Here is a 19411-nt window from a genome sequence, read left to right as displayed (position 1 = left end):
TGTAGTTTCTTTGTGCTACTGCACTCACAATCCCATTTTTATTTATCAGACAAAGAAAAAACTTTAGGGTGGAGTTAAAGATGAGAATTTATATCAGTAACTTAAGGGCAAAAAGGACAGTTCATCATAAAACAATATTTAGAAACCCAAAGTATTCAAAATAAAGGCTCAATTTAAAAGAAATCACAAAAGGTAAAAATCAGAAAATGCATAATTTGATCATCCAAACAACCTTAGCTCTACCACTGTAATAAAACCAACTTCAGATCTTCCTTGCTTTACCCTTTCATACCTACTTAATATGATATTATTTTTGGATCTTTAAATTTTTCAAAGGACTTCAAATTTGGAAAAGTCACTGTACTGACGCAAAAAGAAAAGGAGTACTCCTTTTCTTTTTGCGAATACAGACTAACATGGCTGCTACTCTGAAACCTGTACTGACACAATGGCCATGATGTCACAGTCCTTCCTTCATCATTTTGTCTTCATAAGGGTTTAAAGAAATCTAGAGTCTCAAGCATGCTTCTTGTACAGTTTGTGGGTGGAATATTGAAATATATACTACAAAGGATTGGCTTTGTGATGTGTCAAAGCTGAAGATCCAGGAACATGGAGCTTTTATACAAATAATGCAATGCCCCAGTTTTCATATTTGGATATATGCTAGCTCAGGACTAAATTTGCATATGTGTCTTGAGTGATAAAGTTGTTTTTTATTTTCTGCTCCCTCATTGCAGTATCACTGTTCTGCTGCAATGATAGGAAGGCTATAAAGGTAATTTTAAAATATATTAATAGACCTAAAAGACTTTTTACATGCTAGTGAAACTGAGCATACATACAAACTGAACCTAAATACTGGATTTATGATTTTAAACATATTACTCACTAACAATATGACAGGGTCTCTCCTGCTGCAAGTGCTGTAGGAACCAACTACGGGCCGTGCTCCTCTTGACCTGCAGCTCAAGAACAGGGAAGAATTGGTAGGGGAAGTAGAGGTGGGTGGCAACCTGGGTAGCAGTGACCATGAGATGGTTGAGTTCAGGATCCTGACAAAAGGAAGAAAGGAGAGCAGCAGAATACACACCCTGGACTTCAGAAAAGCATACTTAGAACTCCCTTAGGTAACTGATGGGCAGGATCCCCTAGAAGGCTAATATGAGGGGGAAAGGAGTCCAGGAGAGCTGGCTGTATTTTAAAGAAACCTTATTGAGAACACAGGAACAAACCATCCTGATGTGCAGAAAGAATAACAAATATGGCAGGCAACCAGCTTGGCTTAACAGAGAAATCTTTGGTGAGCTTAAACACAAAAAGGAAGTTTACAAAACGTGGAAACTTGGACAGATGAGTAGGGAGAAATATAAAAATATTGCTAGAGCATGCAGGGGTGTAATCAGGAAGGCCAAAGCACAATTGGAGTTGCAGCTAGCAAGAGATATGAAGGGTAACAAAAAGGGTTTTTACAAGTATGTTAGCAACAAGAAGAGGGTGAGGTAAAGTGTGGGATGCTTACTGAATGGGGGAGGCAACCTAATGACAGATGATGTGCAAAAAGCTGAAGTACTCAATTCTTTTTTTTGCCTTGGTCTCCACAGGCAAGGTCAGCTGCCAGACTACTGCACTGGGCAGCACAGTATGGGGAGGAGGTGAGCAGCACTCAGTGGTGAAACAACAGGTTAAGGACTATTTAGAAAAGCTAGACATGCACAAGTCCCTAGGGCCGGATGCAATGCATCCGAGGTACTGAGGGAGTAGCTGATGTTATTGCAGAGCCATTGGCCATTATCTTTGAAAACTCGTGGTCATCGAGGGAGGTCCTGGACGATTGGAAAAACCTGAAACCTACTCTAAAGATCGTGTTGTATGTCTTGTTGTTCTCTGAAAATAGCGGTGAAGTTCTGAATAATTTGGACTTTAGAATGAACATACCAGTGGTTTTGTGCCCTGTGACTTTATTGACAAATAATGCCATGTGTACTTTGTAAGATGTTTGGTTTCTGTCCACAGTTGTACTAGTTAGCAGCGCTACCTATGGTACACCTGTTTTTAACTGGTTTCAGAGTAACAGCCGTGTTAGTCTGTATTCGCAAAAAGAAAAGGAGTACTTGTGGCACCTTAGAGACTAACCAATTGGTTAGTCTCTAAGGTGCCACAAGTACTCCTTTTCTGTTTTTAACTGTGTGTGTTAAAATGCCTGCTGAGCAACAAACTCATCCCCAAAGTCTTCAGGTGGCTAGCATCTGATCGGTCTAGTTTCTAGGTTACCAGTTACCCAGTTGATTACGAACAGCAAAGTACAAGTAACAATATCTTTTCCTTGCACTTAATTAATTATGTTTTCATATTCTACATCAGATAAGTTAACCTCACTGAAAACAAATATTTCATTCCAGGAAAAAGACTAGGTTTTTTCCACAATGTAAATAAAATACATCTAACAGTTTTATTTAATTGAGATGCAAATTCCTAACTTTGTTAAAAAAAACAATTGTGCAGTATAATAAAGTCTAATATATGCCACCATATAATTATGCATAATAACTAGTGATCATTGTGGGCTGGGGGAGTGGAGAGGGAGATAAAGGAGGGGAATTGTGTATCCAGCTGGTCCTCTGCACCTGCATAAAGCAGACAGCTTCTTTTACTGCAGAGGAAACAAGATAATAACAACATGATATTAAATACAAACATTAATTTTCTGGAACAAAATACAAGGAAGAGGTCTATCAATTAAGATATGTTATTGTGAACAACTTAAATTATATTTCAAGCCACCTTTAAAGACAAATAGACTGGTGGAATGAAAATCTTAATTCGTTATTTACCACATTGCAGTTAAAGCCATTATTATTACTTTGGAAAAGATTTATGTGGGCTATTTAAGTTCCTGTTTGTGATAAAATATCTATATATGTATGTATGAGACTTAGATTTTGAACTAAATCATAATGAAATTCTCAGCCTGGTTGATCTAATGTTTCTTTTCTTGGAATAAAAGAGCGCTATCCTACTGGGAAAAAAATACAAGTCCTTCTACTGAGGACTTCTTATTAGGTTTACTAATAAAACTGTGAGTTGGGTCTTCCTGCCAAGCTATTTGAGTTCATATGGGGAAAGAGATACCTGCCTCTTATGGATGGTGGAAGCCAATAAAGTATATATTGGGCCTACAACTGATGGAGATCAACAGAGCCTCCTTCAGAGAAAGCAATCGACTGACCACCCAGAAAAATGGTGTCATTCTCCAACCAGAATTTGCTGCCAACTGTCTTACCATCACTCTCCAGTCTCTAATATCCTTTATTTGGGCAAAATTGCTGAGAAGATAGTGATCAATGCTTGACCTTTGCCAACATTTTACATCCTTCCTAATCAGGCTTAAGACTTGGGACTTGACATGGAGATGGCTTGAGAGCTTTCATGAATGAGCTCCTTGTGGCCATGGAGAGAGAGGTCAATCATCAGGGCTCATGCTATTGGATTTCCCAGCAGCTTTGACACAGTTGATTATAGGTGCTGCAGACCAGAATAAGTGACATAGCAAGAGTGGACAGTGTAACACTAAGCTCCCTGGAATCATTCCCCTCAGGTGGATTGTGACAGTCATGATAGATGGGCAAGGGATTCTTTTCCTCAAGATCTCGCACATGTAGAGACTTCAATGGCGAATTAATTCTCCTCACCTTTTAATACGTATGAGGCCTCAGTGATCATAACATGCCACAGGCTCCAGTGCCCCCAACATGCGGTTCCATCAAGCTTTACATCATCTTAAGAGCAGATGCTACCAGTTAGCTACAATTGGGTTACTCTGGATTTACACAAGTGTCCTGAGAGCAGAACCACAAGTTAGCAGAATGGGATAATTGCTTTTGTTGCTATGTGTGTGTTCTACGATACTGAAGATGTTAAACCCTGCAAGGTGGGAGGGTCTCAGAGCCTAGGGCTGAGCCCAAATGTCTACAATTCTATTTTTCGTCTCACAGCCCAAGCCCCGCTAGTCCAAGTCACTTGACCCGGGCCATGAGTTTAGGTGTCATCAGCTTTTTTGAAGTGTAGACATACCCTAGTGTCATAGGCCATAATAACTGTCTGTGAGAGTGGAGCACATGGTTCAAGTTTAATTCAGATGAGACTGAGGTGATGTTGGAAGCAAGAGGGAAACAGATCAAGCAACTGTCTGACTTCACCCTTAGTATCTAATTGTCAAGGTAGTTTGCAGTATAGAGCTTTACTGGGATCACTGTTTAACATACTCAGTGCTGTTGAAAATGCAACTAGCCTCAAAAGCAATTACCCTGCTCCTGCTAACTTGTAGTTCTGCTCTCAAAATATTTGTGTAAATCCAGAGTACTCCCACTGGAGCTAACTGATTTACCCTGGATTTACACCAATATAAGTGAAAGTAGAATTCAGCCCCTACAAATTCTATTCACCATTATACAATTATGTCTTTTTAGTGCAGGAACATGGCAGAGGAAAGCCGTTTATTGAATTGCCCACCATCTCATAATAAAGAACCCATTAACAATAATTAAATATAGTAGAATCAAGAAGGTGAACACAACTTATGCTCCCATTATACTAGAAGATCATTACTACACAATTAACATTCATATGCAATAATTATCTTCACAAATTGACAATCCCAGTCAGCACTGTAAAAAATATACAATTAAAGCATCAATGTAATTAAGAGCAAAGCATTTTTATACACCAGGATACAAACAAATGACTATAAATTTGAAGAGTGTTCAGCATGACATTAGGTGGCTATAAATCTGAACATAGTGTTATATCAAATCACAAAATGAACAACATATAACTTAGAAGATGCCATGAAATTGCAACTGTGTTACTGAGGTAAGTGAGAACTCATTTTAATGTAGTATACTGCAGCGATCAGGAAATCCTAGTTGGAGCACTTCTTTTTGTTCTTAGACATTTAACTGTGTGCACAGGGAAAATTTACTCATTCAGTCATCTTTATTCTCATAGACTTGCATAGGAGTACATAGAGCGACTCGTGTTGTCTGGTTTAAGTCCACCAAGCGGTATAGTCTTTATATTATTCTTTACTGACTTCAAGCCTGGTCCAAAGTCCACTGAAGCCAGTTAGTGTTTCCATTGACTTCAGTGGGCTTTCATTCAGGGCCTTGCTGATCTAAATGAATAGCAACAAAGGGAATCATTTGTTTTCATACATTCTGTCCATCTGTAGATGACTTGGGAACCAACATAAAGTTTAGTAGATTATTATTAGTAGTTCTTGGGCATGAATAGAAGATTTAGTGAATTTTAGAATCTAGAAACTAATCATCAACATTAGGTTAAAGTCTTCCATGAGGCTCATTGACAATTTATTCCTAGCATTCAACAACTTCGGTTTGGACTCTGTTAGTTCATAGATGTCTACCTTCTGGTTCTGGCTAAGAATAGAATAATACTATAAGGTGTTTATCTCTATTAATGCTGTTGTCCTTGGAGATGTTAGCATGGACATCTCTCATACTGCCATGTGTAATGCTGAAACTTTCTTACTTCCATCAGTTTTATTTTGCCGACCACTTATTCTTGGGTCTTGTTTCCAGTCTCACATCAGTTTTATACCAGTGTACTCCATTGACATCTAGAGAGTTATTACTGATTTACACTAGTGTTTTTAATCACAAAGTTTCATGTCAGTTTGATCCCTTTTTTTCTGTTTTATGGTTACAGCCTTCATGATGCAGAAGTCAGAAGTGGCTAGTGAATACAACAATAAGCATCAGTGACTGTTAATTAGTATGTAAAAATGTAAGGAAATAATGGTAACTTAGAGCGTTTTCCCTCCAAAATGACATTAGCTCACAATGGATTATTTGGACTAATGGACTGTTCTGTGCACTGACAATTTCTGATTTTGATTAGTATTGTAAAGCCTCAGAATCCACCTACTTACTCTACAAGAGCTAGTGGGAAACAGGTCTAGTTCTTATCCCACTGCAAATCATAGTTGGAATTTTTTGGGGTGGACCTGTAGCAAGGGAGCCAGTTCTAGATGGGGTAATACTTGCTTATAGGATGACAGAGATTTATTGGAACTTTGCAAGTGGCAACATCAGCACAAAGGACTGAACTTCTTGCTAATCTACCAGGTCAGATCAACAACATAACAATATACAAGACAACAACTTAACACTAAGATAAAGATACTGCACAATCTATTGGTGGAAGTGCTATCTACACTAATCATTACAATAGTTGGACTTGGAAGGATTAGATTTTTATCGGTAAATGTTGATACGTTGATTTCACCACTCACTCAAACCAATGAAAAAATATTTCCATCAATAATAACTGAAATTTACAGATAGGCAAAGTAAAAATAATGCTGCGGCAGAACTTATTAGTTTGATTTAAGGTCACTTACTTTGTATATTTTGATGTGTGATGTTGACAATTTGTGTTTTAACCAAACACATCACAATTATAAAAAAATAAAAATCAGATTCTTCCAAGCCTAACACTAGTCTACCTGGACAACCACACTGTTGGAGACCTCCAGAGGGAGAGTCTGCTGTGATCTTGCTCCCCTGCAAGTCGTTAGAAAATATTGATACGAATGGTTTGAGACTTTTTACCAAATTATATTACTTAGGTAGTTGCCACCACCTTCCACAGTGGCAGCTAGTTGAGAAATGAAAGGCTGCTGCCATGCTTGTGTTGGAAACATCACAATGTCCCCACATCAGCGCTATACCACTGTTTAGATTCATCCAGGGCAGAGGGAAGGATATCTGATTCAGCAGTGTAAAATGTAGTGGAACAATACTGAAGAGATTTTGCTCTCAAGCCCTGTGACTATAGTGGCTTAGTAGAATTTAAGGACTGAATGGAAATGCATAAGGGTAAATTTCAGTGGCGAAAGTTGGGAGGAAGTTCTGCCTCCTACAGCCAGGATGCTAACTGAGCTGGATAATGTCTGTCAGAAGTTCAAAAAGAAAGTTGATCAGGTGAGAAGTAAGAAGGGGTTTGAAAGGCAGGTTAGTTGGAGAGAAGCCTTTGTCAGGATGAGTCTACTAGGGATGGCTGTAGATAAACTGGGCCCTGGTTCCATCAAAACATCAACATGCAAAAATGTCAGGGTCCTTCCTCAACTCTGCAGATCCAGATTCTTCCTCAAAGTCCAGCCACTATTTTTCATCCCAAACACTTTGGGGAGAAACCCTATGGGAAGGCTCTTTGGCCTTGTAGAGACTAAGCTGTAGCCTCAGAAGGCTGGTGCATATTTTTTGCCTGCTGATTTGTCCTCTGGCTGCTGGCCACTACTGAGCAAGTCTCTCTCTAGTGCTTTCTACCTGTTGTTATAGACGTATGAAGCACTAGTGTGAATGATGCTCAGTAGCAGCTGATGAGCAAGGCAAAGTAGGGAAGATGCATTAGCAGCTGGCCACTATTGCATAGTATCTGGGAGGGGAAATGCAAGAGGCTGATGTGCATAGTATCTGCCTCATCCACCGGTGGAGACAAGAGGAGTCTAGAACCTCCAGAGCTGCCAGAGACCATAAAAGGGAGAATAAAGTATCCTGAAATAGGAAGAGCAAAAAACACCCAAAATGAATAAATTGAGTGAAACAAATACATAAGTATCAGGAGTACCAGAAAGTCCTTTCAAGAATTAAGGAAAAATGATTTATACAACATCCAAAATTGTGCCATATTCTTTACAGAGCAATTCCTTATTTCAAGAGTTTATAATCTAATTTGGGGAACTCTTCAGGCCAGGACCCATGTCTTCATACTTCTGTTCATTCTAAGGGAAAGCAGCTAATCTTAGAAGAGGAGGTGGAAAAAAGAAAGTAGTTTAAACCCTTGAAAGGTGAAGAGGGTAATTTACCATATTGGTTTTGTGTGTGATGTTGATCTGTATAGCTCACAGACAGGATAAGGGACTTAATACCACTGCCGGCTAAGGGAGATCTCCTTTATCTCAAATGGTAGAGCAGAAAGCCAAAGTTGCTGATCCTGGCTCCACAGGCACATGTGTAGTAATTATGTCTAGTGTCTGCAACAGATGGATTTGTTACAGTAACCTTACAGAGAAAGAAAAGTAAAACCTCAATTTTTGAAGGCTCCTTTCATACATTTTGTTAGGATGGCAATTCTAGTAGTGATTCTGCTACCTCCCAATCGCTATGCATTAAAGAAACTAGGGATGGGGGGGGCAAGGGGGGGAAGACAAACTTCATGTGGTCTCCCCTGTTACATTCAAAAGCACAATGAATGTAATCACATTGGCTACCAAACTTTGCTGGTCAGAAAAGCAATGGCAATAACAGGCCATGTCAGAACCAAACCTTCCTTCAAATAGACCCATCGCTGTGAGTTATGCAGCTCAACATTGAGGGCCTTTCCAACACAAAGTACGTTTATATCTCAACAATCCTGCAGATTCAAAACACGATTCTGCAGATTCAGCGATCCTGCAGATTCAAAAGTCCTTGTGCTATAAGAAACATCTGGAGAGTGAAGGCCATCAATTGAAGATCAGCAGATATGTTCTTGTATCTGCAAGTCGTCACCCTAAATATGGACTTATGACATATGTAAAACATGACCTTAAGGATTCCTCCGGGTCATGACTATCAGGAACCCCTTGCTCAATCATCATCAGGATTGGTGATCTGATAGTTGTAAATGTGTACAAGCCAATGGCAATGAAATGGCCACATCCAGTGTTCCCAACAGCAAGCTATCCTACCATCCACACTGGTGATTTCAGTAACCATCATAGCCTATGGGGCTATAACAAGAATGACCATGCTGGAGAACAGCTGACATCTTGGGTTTTCACCAAAGATCAGCACTTCCTCTATGGTGCCAAAGACCATAGCATGTTCAGGTGAGCCCGATGGAGGAAGTACTACACTCGTGACCTTTGTTTTGTGTTGCGCAACATCAGTGGCTACCCAATACCATCCACAATGTCAGTTCTTGATGATATTTCCTAAAACCAATACCACTCAGTTGTGTAGGCCTCCAAGTTTCACTGATTCAGTCCCTCCAGAAACTACACTGGAATCTACAGTCTGCTGACTGGTCTTGTTATGGGACCACTGTAGAGAGCTCAATCAACCAGATTCCACCATATATGGCTAATTACTGCTGCTTTGTAGGCCTACTAATATCAGCCGCCAAACTGAGCACTGCAAGGGACTTCAGAAAAGGACTCACTCCTTGCTGCACAGAAGAGAATGAGGCATTCTTCTGGCAATATCAAGCCAACAAAAGCTGTGAAACTGCAACAGCATTGCTTGAGCCTTTGAACTCAGCAAGAAGAAAAAGGTGGTGCGAAACAGTGACAGCTCTTGACTTCACAAGGTCAAACTGCAAAGCCTGGAAGCTCCTCCATCTTTTAGACATTGTGGCTCCAGCAGCCTACAAACCACCTCGAGTAAGTGCAGATGCCATCTCTGCACAGTTAATGGCCAGCTCATGTGCAAATGAATAACATCATCAGGGAGCAAGTCCACAAACAAATTTACCATGCACTAAACCAATGTCAGTTGTCTTCACCTTTTCTGCCCTCTAAACAATAGATGAAGTGGACAAGAATTCTCTAACACTAAGTCTGGGAAAGCAGCAGGAATGGATGGAATATAGCCAGAATTCCTGAAGAACCTTGGTCTGAAGGCAAGAAGGTGTCTGGCAGATTTCTTCAGAAACATCCACTCTTCTGACATAATACAAAGAGTGCAGGGTAGCCATGATCTTACCCAGAAAAAGGCCGCTGACCCCAAAAGCTACCAACGCACCTCCCTCCTTAGCTGTTGCTATAAATAGTTGGAGCAGTTCCTACTTCAAAGGTTACAGCTGCTAGTGGAGCACTTGAAGAACAGGCTGGATTTAGAACCAGTTGCAACTGCTATGACCAGGTGCTGGTCTTCACCATCTACATAGAATCCAGCTACCAGTGAATATTAAAAACAACAGCAGCATTCATTGACCTTTCTTCTGCATACAATATTGTATGGTGCAAAAGTCTCCTGCTGAAGTTATCATTAGCTTTCCCATGCCAATCAACCATCAGAGCCATCACTGAGATAGTGAGTAACAGAAGATTCACTGTACACCTTGGTGAATCTGCCAGCAGACCACGGAGTTTGAACAACAGCCTCCCACAGGGATCTGTTTTAGTTCCTGCACTATTCAGTCTCTATTCCAGCGACATTCCAGTCACATCATCTTGTAAATTCATCTATGCAGATGACATTGCACTAGCAATGCAAGCATCCTCTCTGAAGACTCATAGAAAAGGTCATTAACAATGACCTCCAGACACTTGAGATGTATTTCAAAGCTTTGGCAGCTGAAACCCAGCACTCCAAAAGCATTAGTCTTTGCCTTCCATTTGAATAACCACAAGGCCAAAGTGACATTGAAAGTGGACTCTTGTGGTCTGCCTTTATCATAGAACCACAATTCATGGTACCTTGGAGTGAGCCTTGATTGGATGCTGAGCTATCACCAACACCCTGACAATACCAAAAAGAAGGTAAAGAGACAAGTTAACATCACCCAGAAGCTCACTGGCACATCCTAGGGATGTGATGCACTCATGGTTTGAACATCGGTACAAGCCCCGTTGGTCTTGCCAACAGCAGTGTGTTGCCCACCAGTTTGCTGCAACAGCTCCCACACCAATCTCGTTGATGCTGAAATCAATGCCAGGGTCAGTGTTAGTGGCTCTCTCAAATCAACGCCAATACTGTGGCTACCAGTTTTGGTGAGCATCATGTCAGCCTACCTCAGGTGAGATGCTATTGTGGTCCAGGAGTACAACAATATTCTGGATGCTCTCGACCTGCCGAGACACCAAGGCCTCAGTTTGCTGCCACTCTCCCAACTCAAATCCAGGAAGCCCTTCTGCATCCACATGTCAACTCTACAGGCGAATAGAAAGGACACCAGCACTTGCTGGCTTGAATTGTGAGCTGCTTATGATGTCGCGGGCAAAGAGCTGATTGAAGATCTAATGAAAGAAGTTTGGGATTCTGTCTTCCCAGTAGACAGTGGACTGCACTCAAATGCTTTTGGGCAATGCACAGAAACTGTGGATATTTCCTCCACAAATGGAAAAACCAAAGAATCAGCACATTGTGATTGTGGTGATGTACAAACTATGTGATACACCATGGACAACTGCCCTATTTACCCTTACCGTGGTTGCCCAAGGGAGATCCACCTAGCTATCCCAGAAGCATTAGAATGGCTTTCAAATCTCAAGATTCAATATCAGTTCCTGCCCATTGTTTTTCAAATGCCAGATGAAAGAAGAAGACAGCAGGGACTGCAAGAAAGGGAGTACCAGTGAGTTTAATGTTTGTTACCTAGTCATGGTCCTATATTAATTCTGCAGGCACATAGCACTTCTGGGTTATGAATGGCTCTGTACCTTGTGGATGCAAAATATTTCCAGGTCATTACAGTTGTGTTTTCAATCAAGCCTAGGACCCAGAGCAGTACTGTCCTGCCCTGGTCAAATCTGGCCAGTATATGGGTTTAATACCCAGTCCGCCTCTCTCTCAGTGTGAAGAGAACAATGCACACTTGTGGTAACCAAGCAGAGATTTTCCCCAAGCACTCCAGTCAAAGCTCACTGGTTTGGATTAAAACATAAAATAAATTTATTCACTACAAAAGATAGATTTTACGTGATTATAAGTGATAGCAAACAGATCAAAGCAGATTACCTATTAAATAAACAAAAAATGCAAACTGAGCTTAATATATTAGGTAGACTGGATATGAATTAGCAGATTCTCACCGAAAAATTATACAAGCAGGCTGCATCTATTGGGCTGGATGAATGCACTACAAGGTGGGTAGAAAGCTGGCTAGATTGTAGGGCTCAACGGGTAGTGATCAATGGCTCCATATCTAGTTGGCAGCCGGTATCAAGTGGAGTACCCCAAGGGTCAGTCCTGGGGCCGGTTTTGTTCAATATCTTCATAAATGATCTGGAGGATGGTGTGGATTGCACTCTCAGCAAATTTGCGGATGATACTAAACTGGGAGGAGTGGTAGATACGCTGGAGGGGAGGGATAAGATACAGAAAGACCTAGACAAATTGGAGGATTGGGCCAAAAGAAATCTGATGAGGTTCAATAAGGATAAGTGCAGGGTCCTGCACTTAGGACGGAAGAACCCAATACACAGCTACAGACTAGGGACCGAATGGCTAGGCAGCAGTTCTGCGGAAAAGGACCTAGGGGTGACAGTGGACGAGAAGCTGGATATGAGTCAGCAGTGTACCCTTGTTGCCAAGAAGGCCAATGGCATTTTGGGATGTATAAGTAGGGGAATAGCGAGCAGATCGAGGGACGTGATCGTTCCCCTCTATTCGACATTGGTGAGGCCTCATCTGGAGTACTGTGTCCAGTTTTGGGCCCCACACTTCAAGAAGGATGTGGATAAATTGGAGAGAGTCCAGCGAAGGGCAACAAAAATGATTAGGGGACTGGAACACATGAGTTATGAGGAGAGGCTGAGGGAGCTGGGATTGTTTAGCCTGCAGAAGAGAAGAATGAGGGGGGATTTGATAGCTGCTTTCAACTACCTAAAAGGGGGTTCCAAAGAGGATGGCTCTAGACTGTTCTCAATGGTAGCAGATGACAGAACGAGGAGTAATGGTCTCAAGTTGCAGTGGGGGAGGTTTAGATTGGATATTAGGAAAAACTTTTTCACTAAGAGGGTGGTGAAACACTGGAATGCGTTACCTAGGGAGGTGGTAGAATCTCCTTCCTTAGAGGTTTTTAAGGTCAGGCTTGACAAAGCCCTGGCTGGGATGATTTAACTGGGAATTGGTCCTGCTTTGAGCAGGGGGTTGGACTAGATGACCTTCTGGGGTCCCTTCCAACCCTGATATTCTATGATTCTATGATTCTATGTGGGTTTACCATTATATAAAGACATAGACAATGTTCTCTGTAGGCAGCAACACAGAGATAAATTTGGGACCATCTGTGTGTGGGGGCAATATTTTCATGCAAACTTGGAGAGAATAATAATAAGCAATACTGCCATCTAATGGTAAAGCTGGAACTCTACATCCTTGTCAAGGTTCCTCCCCCACTCTGAACTCTAGGGTACAGATGGGGGGACCTGCATGAAAAACCTCCTAAGCTTATCTTTACCAGCTTAGGTCAAAACTTCCCCAAGGTACAAAATATTCCACCCGTTGTCCTTGGACTGGCCGCTACCACCACCAAACTAATACTGGTTACTGGGGAAGAGCTGTTTGGATGCGTCCTTCCCCCGAAAATACTTCCCAAAACCTTGCACCCCACTTCCTGGACAAGGTTTGGTAAAAAGCCTCACCAATTTGCCTAGGTGACTACAGACCCAGACCCTTGGATCTTAAGAACAATGAACAATCCTCCCAACACTTGCACCCCCCCTTCCCTGGGAAATGTTGGATAAAAAGCCTCACCAATTTGCATAGGTGACCACAGACCCAAACCCTTGGATCTGAGAACAATGAAAAAAGCATTCAGTTTCTTACAAGAAGACTTTTAATAAAAATAGAAGTAAATAGAAATGAAGAAATTCCCCCTGTAAAATCAGGATGGTAGATATCTTACAGGGTAATTAGATTCAAAAACATAGAGAACCCCTCTAGGCAAAACCTTAAGTTACAAAAAAGATACACAGACAGAAATAGTTATTCTATTCAGCACAATCCTTTTCTCAGCCATTTAAAGAAATCATAATCTAACACATACCTAGCTAGATTACTTACTAAAAGTTCTAAGACTCCATTCCTGGTCTATTCCCGGCAGAAAACCAGCATATAGACAGACACACAGACCCTTTGTTTCTCTCCCTCCTCCCAGCTTTTGAAAGTATCTTGTCTCCTCATTGGTCATTTTGGTCAGGTGCCAGTGAGGTTACCTTTAGTTTCTTAACCCTTTACAGGTGAGAGGAGCTTTCCCCTGGCCAGGAGGGATTTCAAAGGGGTTTACCCTTCCCTTTATATTTATGACAAGCCTAATCACTAGACCACAACAAATACTGCACATTTTCCCCTGTGGCTAGTCACTGACATTTTTACATATACTCCTTTTGGCTGTGCTCATGCTCTTTTGTAGCTGATTTCCAACAACTTTCAGCGGATCAAATTTTATTGGAACTAATGTTCTGAGTAACTAAAGTTTCAAAACTGTAGGCTTAAATACCCATGAAAACTCCATTTTAAATTCTCGCATACAAATATCTTCCTCGGATGTTCTTGAACGCTCAGTGACCAGAAAAATGCCATGTGACTTATCTGAGCAATTATAACTAAGGAACACTTCCCAGATTTTGAAAGCTAAGTATCAAATATTTGTAAGGAACTGTTCATGATCTAACTAAACTGGAGTATAAATGTTAAATAAAGCTAAGAGTGAAAATATATTTTAAAATAATGTTTCTAATAAATTCAAGTAAATTATTATCTGCTTTCAGATAGTTTGAGAGCAGAAAAGGAGGCTGTCAAGGTTCCTTCCCCACTCTGAACTCTAGGGTACAGATGTGGGGACCTGCATGAAAACCTCCTAAGCTTACTTTTACCAGCTTAAGTTAAAACTTCCCCAAGGTACAAACTATTTTACCTTTTGCCCTTGGACTTTCGCTGCCACCACCAAACATCTAACTGGTTTTATTTTATTTAGGAAAGAGCCCGTTTGGAAATGTCTTTCCCCCCCAAAATCCTCACCAGAACCTTGCACCCCCCTTCCTGGGGAAGGTTTGATAAAAATCCTCACCAATTTGCATAGGTAACCACAAACCCAAACCTTGGAACTTAAGAACAATGAAAAAGCATTCAGTTTCTTAAAAGAAGAATTTTAATAGAAGAAAAAGTAAAAAGAATCACCTCTGTAAAATCAGGATGGTAAATACCTTACAGGGTAATTAGATTCAAAACATAGAGAATCCCTCTAGGCAAAACCTTAAGTTACAAAAAGACACAAAAACAGGAATATCCATTCCATTCAGCACAGCTTATTTTCTCAGCCATTTAAACAAACAGAATCTAAGGTATATCTAGCTAGATTACTTACTAAGTTCTAAGACTCCATTCCTGTTCTGTTCCTGGCAAAAGCATCACACAGACAGACCCAGACCCTTTGTTTCTCCCCCGCTCCAGCTTTGAAAGTATCTTGTGTCCTCATTGGTCATTGTGGTCAGGTGCCAGCGAGGTTATCCTAGCTTCTTAACCCTTTACAGGTGAAAGGGTTTTTCCTCTGGCCAGGAGGGATTTTAAAGGTGTTTACCCTTCCCTTTATATTTATGACAGAGGCTATGCTCTTTGAATAAATTATTCATTGTGCATGATTTGCTCTGCTTTGCTTAACACTTCAGGTCCCATCCTGTTCTCAATGGAGACAAGAAGTGCTTTGCTTCCAATTACAATGGAAGCAACATTGGCTCCTTCTTCAAATATTTAAATGAACACCACTATTACTATGGGGATAGCATTCAGTAGTTTCTGTTGCAAAACCATACTTCTAAAACAAAAATTATTATCTGTTATAGGCTGACGGTATGCTTGGAGCATTCGATGGCCCAATGAGCTTACTAAATAGACAGGCAGCAAAAGCACATGCTTGGAGACCAAGAGGAAGATATTTTTATTTCTTACATTTTAAATACTTGAGCTGAAGGAGAATCTTTGTTAGCTGTAGCATTAGCAGGACCTATATTCTCTTTGTAGGCCAGCCACAAGACAAGAAAGACCTGATCAGACACACTTGAACAGGTCTGACCGTCTGATGAAGGCAGAGTTATATATACAGTAAGTCTCCCCAGTTAGTCAGAACTTGCCCTGTAGAGTCTGGAATTCACAGGAGTTAAAATCTAACAATAATATGCCAATTATAATGATTCCATGGCTACATGAAGTTTCACAATCATTATTTCTACTGTACAGGACTTAACAGTTATCAGCAGGATAGAACCCAGAATCTTCTGCTTCAGCCCCACCGATCCCTACTACTTGAGATAGAAATAAAGAATGATCTCTCTGGTAGCTGTAATAGTTGAACAGGTAGATATCCTCTCTCTATGCCAGCTATAGATTTATTTTGTCCATGGTAAGACCCAAAACACTAAGTCTCGCTAGTCAATTGCCATCTACAATGCTTTCTTCTTTAAGAGAAAGGGAAAGATAGGAATGTGAATGGATATAATTTTAAACAAAAATCCCCACCCAAACAAAAACATACCTTTTATAAGGTAACAGGCCCATTCTGTGTCTTGTCTTCGATCTTAAATGTCACCTGGCAGGCATTGTTTTATGTGTACCAAGCATATTATAAGGCCTTAACAAACAGTAACAATTATTGCTGTAAACAGCAACAAATATAAACAGAGTGTGACTATATATATATATATATATAATTCATATTAGGAAGTGGAAATCAGAAATTTATTTCCCCCTCCCCCCCACTAGTTTAATTACTGGTCCTATTCTAGTTAGTCTGTACTGAAAGCTTTTAGAATATGTGCAGACCAAATCCAGCAATCTTCCCTCCTTCCATCACCCATACTGGAATTTCAATGTAATTAAAAAAAAAAAAGAGAGAGAGAGAGAGAGAAGCATAATAAAAACATATGGAATATCGGTTTTCAAAAAGCAGCAGTTGGCAAAGCCAAGCTGCTGATAGCTGTCAAAATTTCAAGCTTTTAGCAGGCTTTAAATAGAACAGATTGGAAAAGTCAAAACTGAGAATGGTCTTTCACAATTAAAGCAGTAGTGGAGATTAAATCTGTAATGCATTCTTGCTGGAAGCTATTGTATTTATTTTATGACCTCTGCAGAAGGAATCTTTCCTTGCATACTACCACTTCTGTACAAATAGAGCACTGATTCCACAAGGGGCTTAAGTATGTGCCCAAGTTTAAGTATGTGAACAGTCCCTTAGACTTCAATAAACATATTATTACTCCCTGTTATTTCAATGGGATTACTCATGTGCTTAAAGTTAGTCATATGCTTAAATATCTTGCTGAGCTGAGGGCCTAGCTGAGGTAATACACCTCTGTAGTGAATTCTCAGGTTTTATAAATGCTGCCTGCAGGAATTCAATCTTCATAATGATTATTGATTATATTCACTGAACAGTGGGTCGTAGATTATACTCTAATGGATCTTTAGGATTTATAGCTGTTGAGCGTGGGGGAATGTGTATGGGGATTCTACCTTCCACGCAAGTAGCACTTAAATTAAACAAGAACAGGTAAGGGGCATGGTTCTCAATTAATTAATTACTACGGATTTATAGCACAGTGTTTCAATTGATGCAAGAGGAAAATATCAAATAAAAGATGTTGAAAACCGGTGATCCTGATTCTGATCTTACACTACTATGACTACATTGATTTCAACTGAGTTATTTCTGATTTACACTGGTGTAAGTGAAAGCACAATTTGGTTCTCATAAGGCATAGAGAACAGTAATATTATGTTTATAGTCTGTGATTTGGGTTGGTTATGGCAACAGTTCTGTATAGTGAAAAAAAGCAGTTGTTCCTTTGATCTGCTTGTTGTAGCAAAGGTGACTTCAACTCTATAAGTGACAAACTTTTACAGTTCTCTCTACACATGGTGTAAGAACCCTCACTAGTTATGTTCCATCTTTAAGATTAAAAAGAAATGTTGACGGGAAAACCTACTGCAATGTACTGGGTTATTGTGTATGTGGCTCAGTGCCTTCTGCTTGCCAGTTGTGAGTATACGGCTAAGGAGGTTGCATATATAATACCTAGGCATATACCGTGAGTTCAAACTCTCAAACAACATCACTTATCCTTGCCAAACAACAAATCAAAATTCAGCTTCAGACAATCCATGTGTCCATGGTAATTTTATAATATGGAATTTGGGTTCCTCCATGTTTGAAATGTCCAGAGCATATTTATGAGGGCCCTGTCCTGTGAAGGGTGAATTTTCTTGTAGGGTGTTCCGTGTCCACCACTCCCACAGATTTCAGTGGAAATGGAGGAGGCTGAACACCTCATAGAACTGGACTATGAATAGATTGCCTTCTTGCCTACAATGACAAAATGATTTAGTTGACAGCTAAAGGCCCATCGAAAAAGGCGTGGGGGGAGCTAGAAGAATATCGGGGTCCTGAATTCAGAACTCAGTCAAGAGATTTGAAGTGAGTCATGAAGCTGGTTCTAAAGGACATATCTGGTGTGCCAAGGTAGTAGTTAAAACTAGTACTTTCTTGTCCTTAGAACAGAAGAGCTTGCTTTCTGTCGTGGACTTTAGTTTCTTTGTTGCTTAACTGCCTTTCTACTGCTTTTAAAGAACTTTATTATTGTGTCGCAAGTACAGGAAAAGGAAAAAAGGACAAAGGCAATGCTGTCTGGGCAGTGGCAGCAGAATTGCTTCATGGCTGCTAAGGCAACCTGAGTTCGGCACTTTTGCTGCTACTCTGTCATCTACCTTATTGGCAGGGGAGGTTTGGCTGGCATATTGATGATGGGTAGTTGGCCAGCTGGTGATGCCTAGGCAGGTAACCAGCAGGGATTGCAATTGTTGTGAAGAGCTATCGCTTATTTGTACCTTTAAAAAACAATGTACAATTTTGTGCACAGAGCTAACCTATGCAGTCACATGCACCGATCATTGTTACTCTTCTTCTCCCTCCCCAGCTCCTTCCAGAGGCATGTTACATCCACCTGTCATGTCGTGTTTTGTCTTAACCTAAACTGTCAGTTCTTCAGGGCAGGGACAGTTTCTTACTATGTATGTATACAGCCTCCAGTGCAAAGGGACCCCGATCTGATTCAGGCCTCTGTGATCAATGTTCTCTCTAATTTTTGACCGGCCATGTGCGCAAAAAATTTCCTCTGTGCAAATTGTTGTGCTTCTGTGCAAATTTTTGTGCGTGCAGTGTTTCACCATGTGCGCGGGGGTTTAGGATCTGTGTGCGTGCGCACACATACACAGCTTAGAGGGAACAGTGACTGTGATAATAATAATAATAAAAAATAAAAAATGGTTACTGCTTCTTTCACTGCATAATAAGGTATGGGGAGTCCCTGAAAATCACAGCTCAGCAGTGTGCATTTGGTCCATGCAACCTGCCCCACCTGCACAGTAGAAAGCTCACTTATGGCTCTGTGCTCAGAAGTGTCGGGGGGCTTCCCATTGGCCTAGTGGATAGAGTATCGGACTGGGACTCAGGACTGGGACTAGTCCCAGCTCTGCTGATGGTTGCATCCGTTTACCCATCTGGGTGGCGATAGTGGTACTGACCTCCTTTGTAAAGCATTTTGAGATCTACTGATAAAAAGTGCTACATAAGAACTAGGTGTTGTTATTATGGTTCTGTGCCCAGGGAAAGCTAGGTAAAATGGACTCCT

The sequence above is a fragment of the Caretta caretta genome, chromosome 4 (assembly GCF_965140235.1).
Source record: "Caretta caretta isolate rCarCar2 chromosome 4, rCarCar1.hap1, whole genome shotgun sequence".
Taxonomy (NCBI): Eukaryota; Metazoa; Chordata; order Testudines; family Cheloniidae; genus Caretta; species Caretta caretta.
The sequence above is the reverse complement of the archived record's forward strand: the minus strand, read 5'-3'. Positions refer to the sequence as shown.